The sequence below is a fragment of the Gymnodraco acuticeps genome, unplaced genomic scaffold (assembly GCF_902827175.1).
Source record: "Gymnodraco acuticeps unplaced genomic scaffold, fGymAcu1.1, whole genome shotgun sequence".
NCBI classification, from domain to species: domain Eukaryota; kingdom Metazoa; phylum Chordata; class Actinopteri; order Perciformes; family Bathydraconidae; genus Gymnodraco; species Gymnodraco acuticeps.
In genome coordinates this window covers 41,468-51,288 of record NW_022991213.1, presented here as the reverse complement: position 1 = coordinate 51,288, position 9,821 = coordinate 41,468, and positions in this window count along the sequence as shown.

Below are 9,821 nucleotides of genomic sequence, written 5' to 3'. Positions count from 1 at the left end.
TCACCGACGAACTAGTCATGACAAAAGACGAACCGACAAAGACAGACAGAAAAACCAGAACTTAAATACACACAAGACTAATCACACAAACAAGACACAGGTGAGGAGGGAGGAGAAAACACAGGGACACCAGGTGAACACAATCGGGTAATCAGACACACCAGGGAAACTAACGACAGGGAACCACAGACAGATCCAAACAAGACAAAACACCACAAAGACAGATCGTGACAGTACCCCCCCTCAAGGGACGGATCCCAGACGTCCCAAAAAAAAAACCCCCACAAAAGTCCAAAACCTCAAGCAGGGTGTGTGGAGGGGGTCCGGAGGAGGGACATATCACTAGGCCACCAGAGTGGGTGGAGGGGGTCAGGAGGACGGGACTGAGCTGACAGGCCCAGAGGCACAGCAGAGGACCAGGAAGGGATCTCGGGCGGACGGCCCGGGGGCAAGGCAGAGTTCAAAAAGGGGGATTCGGGCGGACGGCCCGGGGGCAAGGCAGAGTCTAAGGTGGGGGACTCGGGCGGCCGAGCATGAGGGTGAAGGCAGCGGCAGGAAGAGTCAGGGGGCCGGGCTCGAGGACGAGGGCAGCGGCAGGAAGAGTCAGGGGGCCGGGATCGCGGGCGAAGACCACGGCTCACAGAGGGCCGGGATCGAGGGCGAAGACCGCGGCTCTCAGGGGGCCGGGCTCGAGGGCGAAGAACGCGGCTCACAGAGGGCCGGGATCGAGGGCGAAGACCGCGGCTCTCAGGGGGCCGGGCTCGAGGGTGAAGACCAGAGAGCTCCCGAGGCCGGGCAGGACCCGGTGTCGGCCGGACAGGAACCGGAGCTGGTGGGACAGGCCTCGGCAGGATCCCCCACGGAAGAGGACCAGGACACGGGATTGGCAGGACCCCCGGCGAGACAGAGGATGGCGGGGCCTCCAATGGAACAGGACAAGGGGTTGGCAGGACCCCCGGCAGGAGAGTAGTCGGCGGGGCCTCCAACGGCACAGGACAAAGGGTTGGCAGGACCCCCGGCAGGAGAGTAGTCGGCGGGGCCTCCAACGGCACAGGACAAAGGGTTGGCAGGACCCCCGGCAGGAGAGTAGTCGGCGGGGCCTCCAACGGCACAGGACAAAGGGTTGGCAGGACCCCCGGCAGGAGAGTAGACGGCGGGACCTCCAATGAGACAGGACAAAGGGTTGGCAGGACCCCCGGCAGGAGAGTAGACGGCGGGACCTCCAACGGGACAGGACAAAGGGTTGGCAGGACCCCCGGCAGGAGAGTAGTCGGCGGGGCCTCCAACGGCACAGGACAAAGGGTTTGCAGGACCCCCGGCAGGAGAGTAGTTGGCGGGACCTCCAACGAGACAGGACAAGGAGCTGGCAGGACCCCCGGCAGGAGAGTAGACGGCGGGACCTCCAACGGGACAGACATACGATTGGTAGGACCCCCGGCAGAGGAGTAGTCGACGGGGCCTCCAACGAGACAGGACATGGAGTTGGCAGGACCCCCAGCGGAACCTCCAACGGACCAGGACATTGGGTAGGGACTTGAAACGTGACTCGAGAGGGGACTCGAGAGGAGACTCGAGAGGGGAACCAAGGGGGAACTCGAGAGGGGACTCGAGAGGGGATCTAGAGAGGGGACTCGAGAGGGAACTAGAGGAGAGACTAGAGGAGGGACTAAAGGAGGGACTAGAGGAGGAACTAGAGAAGGGAACTCGAGAGGGGACTCGCGAGGGGAACTAGAGGAGGGACTAGAGAGGGGACTAAAGGAGGGACTAGAGAGGGGACTAAAGGAGGGACTAGAGAGGGGACTAAAGGAGGGACTAGAGAGGGGACTCGAGAAGGGACTCGAGAGGGGACCCGAGAGGGAACTGGAGAGGGGACTCGGGTAGGAACTGGAGAGGGGACTCGGGTAGGAACTGGAGAGGGGACTCAGGTAGGAACTGGAGAGGGGACTCGGGTAGGAACTGGAGAGGGGACTCGGGTAGGAACTTGAGAGGGGACTCGGGTAGGAACTTGAGAGGGGACTTGAGAGGGAACTTGTGTCGGTCGGTACGCCGACAGGACACGGGGAGCTGGCGTCGTCTGGGGAGCCAGCAGGAGACGAGGTGCTGGAGTCGGCCGGTACGCCGACAAGACTCGGGGAGCTGGCGTCGGCTGGGGAGCTAACAGGAGACGAGGTGCTGGAGTCGGCCGGTACGCCGACAAGACTCGGGGAGCTGGCGTCGGCTGGGGAGCTAACAGGAGACGAGGTGCTGGAGTCGGCCGGTACGCCGACAAGACTCGGGGAGCTGATGTTGGCTGGAGAGCCAACAGGAGACGAGGTGCTGGAGTCGGCCGGTACGCCGACAAGACTCGGGGAGCTGCCGTCGGCTGGGGAGCCAGCAGGAGACGAGGTGCTGGAGTCGGGATCATGACTGTATGGGCCAGCTCTGGTGCAGGGACCACGGTTGTAAGATCCAGTTCTGGAGCCGGAAACATGGCTGTAAGGTCCGGAGCTGAAGCCTGGATCATGGCTGTGTGGGCCGGTTTTGGAGCCGGAAACATGGCTGCTGGGCAAGGAACCGGAACACGGATCTATGGCTGTGTGGGGTGGTACTGGAGCACGGTACCATGGCTATGTGGAATGGAACTGGTGCTGGAACCCTGGCCTTTCGTCCCTTAGGAGTCTTTTGGAGGCTTCGTGGACCTCCAAACGCCAGACCAGACCCCAGGAAAGGGTCAGAACATGAAGCCTGGTACTCAGGGCTACATGAGAAAACCCTAAGCCACTCGGGCAACAAGCTCCAGAGCCAGGGCTTGCGAGCAACCTCCTGACGTGCCTCCTTCAACGCAGCCTCTCTACCTCGTCTAGATGAGGCGCCTTTCCATGTATAAAAAATGTACTCCAGAGAGTATCCAAGACTTTCCGCCTGTCGCATCAAAAGGGCTGAGTCTGCTGGGTCCATAATGTGGTCGGTTCGTACTGTCGCGGTGTGTGAAGCAGGTAGGACCCAAATGCAGATTAAAGTGCAAATTCCTTTATTTCAAGGCTAGGTGAACAACAAAGACAAAACAGAACACTCACCGACGAACTAGTCATGACAAAAGACGAACCGACAAAACAGACAGAAAAACCAGAACTTAAATACACACAAGACTAATCACACAAACAAGACACAGGTGAGGAGGGAGGAGAAAACACAGGGGCCACAGGTGAACACAATCGGGTCCTAGAGTAACTATATATAGCAATATATTGCTAATATGCATGTTAATTAACAACTATTGATGGTGAATTTGTGTACCTTAATATAACGTTTTATCGCTTATATGATGAACATTGATGTCTATGTGCCTTATATTGAGCAGAGCATATTAAGACCCAAACTCATGTACAACAACTTCCTTACTTGCAATAAATAAGCACTAATTAGAGGGTTATTGAGGAAAAACTCTCAACTAATGGCCTATTACTTTTAGAATATGGTCATGCAGAATAAGGCATTAATAAGTGTTTTATAATGACTAATAAAGAGCCAATATACTGCTAATATGCATGTTAACTAGTTGATGGTGAATTTGTGTACTTATAAAGTGGTACCGCTTATATGATGAACATTGATGTATATGTGCCTTATTCTGTATTTGACATAATTTTTTCAATTAAAAAAAAAATGATAATAATAAGTCATTATAATGAGATAGCTAAGTCAATATAATGAGATAGCTAAGTCATAATCAGAATCAGAATACCTTTATTAGTCCCACAGAGGGGAAATTTGCATCGTTACATCAGGAAAGAGCCACAGACAGCTTAGTGTTACATATGTTAAAAAAAGTACTAAGTTATGATATAATAACAAATATAATAAAAAAATAAAAGTAAACAAAAATACTGTTCAAAATACAAATCCTGTAACAGTTCTTAGGATTTAGCAGCCAGGTATATATTACACAGTTATTAAGGGCATATGTATATAATAATGTATATATTGCACATATTGCACATATTGCACATAGTTTGATGGTATTTAACAGCAGCAAGTTACACAATTTACAAAATGCAAAAAACACACCTTGTAACGGTTCTAAGGATTTGGCAGCGAAGTATAAATTACACAGTTATTTACGGCATATATATATTGCACATAGTTGATTGGTATTTAGCAGCAAGGGGTGTTATAGTCTGTGGTGTGGTGTGTGTAGGGGAGGGGGGGTCTACTAGGGGCTGTGCTGGTTGTATAGTCTGACCGCTGCAGGAAGGAAAGACCTGCGGTATCTCTCCGTGAGACAGCGGGGGTGCAGCAGCCTGTCGCTGAAGGAGCTGCACAGTGAGGACAGGGTGTCCTGGAGGGGGTGGGACATATTGTCCAGCAGGGAGGACAGCTTGGCTGCCATTCTCCTGTCTCCCACCACCTCCACAGTGTCCAGAGGACTCCTGTCTCCCACCACCTCCACAGTGTCCAGAGGACTCCTGTCTCCCACCACCTCCACAGTGTCCAGAGGACTCTTGTCTCCCACCACCTCCACAGTGTCCAGAGGACTCCTGTCTCCCACCACCTCCACAGTGTCCAGAGGACTCCTGTCTCCCACCACCTCCACAGTGTCCAGAGGACTCTTGTCTCCCACCACCTCCACAGTGTCCAGAGGACTCCCGAGGACAGAGCTGGCCTTCCTTACCAGTCTGTTCAGTCTCTTCCCGTCAGCAGCCGAGATGCTGCTGCCCCAGCAGGCCACACCAGAGAAAATGGCTGATGCCACAACAGAGTCGTAAAAAGTCTGAAGGAGTGCCCCCTGCACCCCGAAAGCCCTCAGTCTCCTCAGCATAAAGAGTCTGCTCTGTCCCTTCTGGTACCGAGCAGCAGAATTGTCAGTCCAGTCCAGCTTATTGTTCAGATGAGCACCCAGGTATTTGTAAGATTTCACAATCTCAATATCCGCTCCCTGAATGTTCACTGGTGTCGTGGGGGGAGTGTTGGCGCCGTCTGAAATCCACCACCAGTTCCTTGGTCTTTGCTGCGTTCAGCTGGAGGTGGTTCCTCTGGCACCAGAAGGTGAAGTCCTGCGTCAGCTCCCTGTACTCCCTGTCGTCCTCGTTGGAGATGAGGCCAACGATAGCGGAGTCGTCAGAGACCTTCTGCAGGTGACAGGTTGCAGTGTTGTGGGTGAAGTCTGCAGTGTGGAGGGTGAAGAGAAACGGTGCCAGCACCGTCCCCTGGGGGGCCCCCATACTGCTGATGATGGTGTCTGATTGACACTCCCTGGTCCTCACGTACTGTGGGCGGTTGGTGAGGTAGTCCAGGATCCAGAAGGTGAAGTGGTGATCCAGCCCCGAGAGCTGCAGCTTGTCCCCCAGGAGCGGGGGCTGGATGGTGTTGAAGGCACTGGAGAAATCAAAGAACATGATCCTCACAGTGCCCCCAGGCTTCTCCAGGTGGTAGGCGAACTGCAGCGGGTCCATTGATGGTCTCACAAGGGGCCGGAGGTGTCCAAGGACTAACCTCTCCAGGGTCTTCATCAGCTGTGATGTCAGCGCCACTGGCCGGTAGCTGTTGAATTCCTTGGGGTGAGGGGTCTTTGGCACAGATACCACACAGGACGTCTTCCACAGTTGTGGTACCCTCCCTTGCTTCAGGCTCAGGTTGAACAGAAGCTCCGGTGGGAGGCGCATGACTCTGAAATCTGTTGAAGAAGATATTCAGGTCGTTTGCCCACTGGCGGTCCCCCCGGACCTGGGAGTCTGGCTCTTTGTAGCCAGAGATGGTTTTCAGGCCTCTCCAGACTCCACTGACGTGCCTCTGCAGCAGCTGTTCCTCCATCCTCTTCCTGTAGCTGTTTTTCCCCTCTCTGATTTTCCACCTCAGCTCCCTCTACAGTCTTCAGCTCCTCTCTGTTGCCAGATCTGAAGGCCCTCTTTTTGTCCTTCAGGAGAGCCTTTATTCCAGGGGTAATCCATGGTTTGTTGTTGGGAAAACACCGTACAGTCCTGGTGGGTACGACGTTTTCCTCACAGAAGTTCATATCATCTGTAATGCAGTCTGTAAGGCCGTTGATGTCCTCCCTGTGAGAGTCAGTGAACACATCCCACACAGTAGTGTCAGCACAGACTTTCAGGGCCTCCTCAGACCACTTCTTCACGGTGGACCAGAGGTTGGTACACAGCCTGGAGGTGAACCAGGTTGTGATCAGAATTGCCCAGGGGAGGAAGGGGGGATGAGCTGTATGCATCCTTGGTGTTGGCATACAGTAAGTCCAGTGTGTTATTGCCTCTGGTGGTGTAGGTGACATATTGTTTGAAAGTGGGCAGAGTTTTTGAGAGAGAGGCCTGATTGAAGTCTCCAGAGATCAGGAGAAGAGCATTTGGGTGCTGTGTTTGCAGTCGGCTTACAGTAGAGCTGATGACGTCACATGCCTCTTCAGCGTTTGCAGAGGGGGGAATATATGCAGCTATCACACGATAACATGCATGGGCGCGGGAAGGGGGGTGCTGAGGGCGCTGCAGCGCGTGCGGAGCTCCCCTGTCTGAATTATTATTTGACGGTTATTGCTGCTCCCGCTGTGCATAATCTGTGTAATATGTAGCCAATAAATTCCACATTGTTGGTAAAATAATATTTTGGCCTGCCCCGAATGTTTTTTCTGTAGCACCGGACAATTCTACCTCAATAATATAATACATTAACCGTGCTTTACGTGAACCTCATCATGACACTCGAGAGGACGGCAGGACTGTAATTTCCCGTGTTCAGTGAATGCAACAGAGGCAAGAAGACACCAGACCAATCAGAGAGTTGCATGGAAATAAAAGTGTGCTTGTGTCATTCAAACTCGGCTCTGTTTGTTTGTGTGTGTGTGTGTGTGTGTGTGTGTGTGTGTGTGTGTGTGTGTGTGTGTGTGTGTGTGTGTGTGTGTGTGCGGACATAGCGCATTTAGTGTGTGTGAGAGAGGGAGAGAGAGAGAGAGAGAGAGAGAGAGAGAGAGAGAGAGAGAGAGAGAGAGAGAGAGAGAGCAGCAGGGACCGTGTTGTTAGCATCTGGTTAGCTAGCTACACTAACGGACATACGGAGCTGTTTGTTCCACAACAAGCTGGAGGAGAGCTCTCCTCTCAGACTGAGAGGCTCAGGTGAGCTAAAGGACTCTGAGTGTTTAGATAGTTAACTTTAGTCTAAGTTATTTCAGTGGGTCTCAAACGGTTTGGTCACAAATTATTCAAAAGATTATTTCCGCGGCACACCTTCATATTACATTACATTACATTGCATTTAGCTGACGCTTTTATCCAAAGCGACTTACAATAAGTACATTCGACCAGGAAGACACAACCTTGAAGAAAACAGGATCATATAAGTACATCAGGTTTCATAGAGCCAAACATTTCAAGTGCTACTCAACTGGCTTTAGATAAGCCAGTCCTTTATTAGTATATAAGTGCTTTGTTAATAAATCTATCGCTCGAAGTGGAGTCGAAAGAGATGAGTTTTCAGTTTGCGCCGGAAGATGTGCAAGCTATCAGCTGTCCTGATGTCAATGGGGAGCTCATTCCACCATCTTGGAGCCAGGATAGCAAACCCACGTGTTTTTGCTGATGGGAACTTGGGTCCCCCTCGCAGCGAGGGTGCAGCGAGTCGTTTGGCTGATGCAGAGCGTAGTGCACGCGCTGGGGTGTACGGTTTAACCATGTCCTGGATGTACGAAGGGCCAGATCCATTGGCAGCATGGTAAGCAAGTACCAGTGTCTTGAAGTGGATTCTACCAGTTACCGGAAGCCAGTGAAGGGAGCGGAGGAGCGGAGTGGTGTGGGAAAATTTAGGAAGGTTGAAGACCAGACGAGCCGCTGCATTCTGGGTGAGCTGCAGAGGTCGGATGGCACATGCAGGTAGACCAGCCAGGAGGGAGTTGCAGTAGTCTAGGCGTGAGATGACGAGAGCCTGGACCAGAACCTGCGTCGCTTTCTGTGTCAGCTGGGGACGTATCTTCCTGATGTTGTAAAGCGTGTATCTGCAGCAACGGGTTGTAGCAGCGATGTTTGCAGTGAAGGACAGGTTGTTATCTAGGGTCACACCCAGATTCCTTGCAGTCTGAGTCGGGGAAACAACTGAGGTGCCGATGTTGATTGTTAGGTCAAGAGTGGGACAATCTTTTCCCGGAAGGAAGAGCAGCTCAGTCTTGTCAAGGTTGAGCTTGAGGTGATGAGCAGACATCCACTGAGAGATGTCAGCTAGACAAGCAGAGATGCGTGCAACGACCTGGGTCTCTGAGCGGGGAAACGACAGAATTAATTGGGTGTCGTCAGCGTAGCAGTGGTAAGAAAAATCATGCGGGCTAATGACTGATCCGAGCAACACATCCTCACTCCCAGGTCGGCCTATGTTGACGTTATGTCAAGTCCCCTGTCGGCTTTTTCCAACGCAAGGGGGGGGGCCTTAGCGTCCATTTTCAACGCAAGGGGGGGGCCCTTAGCGTCCATTTTCAGCTTTCCGGGATGTCCATATGCTTCTATGGACGCTCATGGAAGCACGGCATTCGTTTGTGTCGGCTGCCCTTAAAGGCAATGTGAGCGTCCATTCTCATTGGATAACGGAGAATTGTACACCCGGAAGTAAGTATTCCCCTTACTGTCGATTGATTTTACAGTGATATCTGCACTACTCATCGACTAAAAAACACCAGATTATCCTTGTTAATTACACAACATTGATTGGTTTAAATTGTGTGCAATGCTTTTGTATTTTTCCCCTTCGATTCGGAGAAACAAATGTTTTTTCGGAGTAAAGGATGGCAGAAGACACTACACTACCCAGAATCCCCAGCTATCGTTTGGACTACACCATGTGCTCTGTTTGACAAACCCCGTGATAGTCCTCAAGCTCTGTGATTGGAGAGTGTGCTCCGAGGGTTACGCCGAGCCTCGAACAGCACTTGAAATGGGATGGAATCACGGCAGACTGTCCAAAACTGGATTTGAACGGGTCCACCGCGTCCCCCCTCCCTCACCCTGTCCCCAGAACTACAAATGCTGGCTATTCTGTTTCGCAACATGTTCTGTATCTATGGCACGTCTCTACTGGGAGTTGTAGTTTTAAAAGACGTTTTCGTATTTCCCATAATAAGAAGTTGCCAGTTTTAAACTGTGTACATCCCTGGAGGTTTAGGGGATAGGAAACACTCACATTTAAAACATATAATTAATAAATGGGTGAAAATTGCTTGTGCCCATAATGGGCAGCATTAATATATATATACACACATGCCAGCTAAGGTCAGAAGAGCTTTATTTAACAGCTGGTCTTATGTTTGTGACCCCTGTTGTTAATTGATAACATTACATTACATTACATTAATTGATAAGCCTGAAACATGCACTTGTCAAGGTTCAGAGGCACATTTTGCAAATATGGCAGTAGCCATCGATCAGCTTAAGATAAGATATACTTTATTGATCTCAAGTTGGAACATTTGCGTTACATCAGCATGTGTAACAGTTAAATATGCAGTGGTGTTTATTTGTAAATCATTTAGTATAATCACACAAATTCTGTGTTTTATATTCAACAATTCTGTGTTCTTTATTTATTGATTGTTCAATACCTGACAAGGTCGGAGATGAAATATCTACATACATCTTATAAGAGTATAATACATTATGTATAATATCAGTTAAAATAAGTGCTTCAACATAGTTAACATTGCTGGAGGTATGCACAAATATTGATAGATGTCTTGTAATGCACTATTGAGGAACCTGCGACCCAAGTTTTTCATTCAATGCATAACTACACCATAGTTGTGTAGGCCTATATGATATGTCAATAAACCTTAGAAAATCTTGAAATCTTGAAAGGGATGTGCA